The sequence below is a fragment of the Ursus americanus genome, chromosome 28, assembly GCF_024610735.1.
Source record: "Ursus americanus isolate L20-20 chromosome 28, mUrsAme1.1.p, whole genome shotgun sequence".
Lineage (NCBI taxonomy): Eukaryota > Metazoa > Chordata > Mammalia > Carnivora > Ursidae > Ursus > Ursus americanus.
Window position 1 is genome coordinate 31,174,535 of NC_142154.1, and position 2,196 is coordinate 31,176,730.

Genomic DNA, 2,196 nt, shown 5'->3' on the forward strand with positions numbered 1-2,196 from the left:
GGTGCTGTGGACTGGATATGATCACTGTGGTCTGACTAGCCTTGGCCCAGCACCTGCCCCAAGCCCCCAGATGGGGTGTTGGGTGGGGAGAGTGGAATATCCTCAGGGTTGGAACTAATTATGTTGGCTGGAGTCAAAGCTGAGTCCATCTAGGGTAGTGTCCTACAGATCTGGCAACATTTTTTTCAGTGGACTGGATAAAGAAGGGAAACTTACCAGTTGTGCAGATGACACAAACTCAGAAGGATAGAGAATACCACTGATGCCTGTTCCTCAAGACTTAAAAGGACTGTTGAGGCCAAAGCAGCTCAGAATTGCCCCCCTTGGGACCTCTCTCTGCTTTCTGCATTTAACCTAGCCACTCTCCCTTTCTCTCTCAGGGGTTGGGCCCCTACTCTCTTCCTCCCAGCTATTTCTTTAGGAAAAGGGAGGTGGGGGGGAAATAGCTGACAGGCGCAGGAAGTTGGCTTGGTCTCGAATTTGACATCTAGAGAAATGCAGCCTCCCTTAATAAAACAAAATCCAGATTCTCCAAGGAAAGACAGCTATTTCTGGGAGACCTAACTGTTTCAGTGAAGTGCATCTCCCTATTGAAATTCCCACTGCCAACCTTCTGCTGGCCTTTCAGGCTGTGTTTCATGTGCCTATAACCCTAAGTTGGTTCTCTGACAGGTTGGGCATTGCCAAATATTTTATGAAATATTAATGAAGAAAAATAGGAATATAAGCACAGAGGATACAAAAAACATTAAACAAGCCTGGCTTTTCACGTATTGGCTTTTTATTCTGTTATAGCTTCTTGATTTACAGTGTCTGCCCAACACCACCTAAGGTAGCCTTCTTTGCCTGAGCACCTTACCTGTGTTGTAGTCCCTGACCTGCCTTACATAGAAGTACCATTCTTAAGGTCCATCCCCCAGGAGCTTTTTCTTAAACTTCCTCTCCCGTTCTTTTTTTTTTATTTTTTTTTATTTTATTATTATTATTTTTTAATGATTTTTTATTATATTATGTTAGTCACCATACAGTACATCCCCGGTTTCCGATGTAAGGCTCAATGATTCATTAGTTGTGTATAACACCCAGTGCACCATGCAATACGTGCCCTCCTTACTACCCATCACCAGCCTATCCCATTCCCCCACCCCCCTCCCCTCTGAAGTCCTCAGTTTGTTTCTCATAGTCCATAGTCTCTCATGTTTCATTCCCCCTTCTGATTACCCCCCCTTTCTTTATCCCTTTCTTCCCCTACCGATCATCCTAGTTCTTATGTTCCATAGATGAGAGAAATCATATGATAGTTGTCTTTCTCTGCTTGACTTATTTCACTTAGCATTATCTCCTCCAGTGCTGTCTTCCTCTCCCGTTCTTAAGACTGTTGCACTCTGACTCTACAAGTTTCCTAAGGCGTCTGTCCCATTCTGTTTTCAGGTCTAGGAGAAATACCCTTCCACTAAGTAAATGACCCCATCAGGAAGCCTACCCTGACTGAGATTCCTGTCTCCTAGGAGAAGCTCATCTGTATGGTGTTAGAGATAGCTAACATGTTTTAGTTCTTACTAGGTAGGTGCCAGGCATTATGCTAGTAAGCACTTTAATAATTTGCCAACACTTTGGTTTACTGTGTGCTTGGCATTGTTGGAAGTGCTCTACGTGTACGGCCTATGAAGTAGGGGCCAACATTCTGATTTTATAGGTGAGAAAGCAGAGGCATAGAGGATAAGTGATTTGCTCATATTCCACAGCTAGTGACTAACAGGTGACCTGACTCCAGAACTGTTGTTCTGTTTCTATGCTAGATAGCCTTTCAGACTTTACAAATCACTTTTTCATTAAGTCCTGATAACAGGAAGATAGATTTTCTTTAAAGATCTTAAATAACGTGCCTAAGGTCGCATAGCTGGTTAGTGGCAGTGCTGGGTTGTTAACCAGAACTGCCCAGCTCCAGAACCTGAGTTCTTCACCATTGTTTTAATTCCTCAGAGGTTCTCAAACTGCACCTACAGGTGTTCCAGCAATTCAGCCTAGGTTCTTGGCCACTCCAGTGGTATAGCAACATTTTGCTCAATTTTCAGAAATTGTTAATGGATTTTTCTCGGTTGTAAGCATTTCATATAATTTATCAGTGGCATCTGCTATAGCAAGTACTAGCAAATGATAGAATGAGAAGTAATGCACAGGTAGTATATACGACCA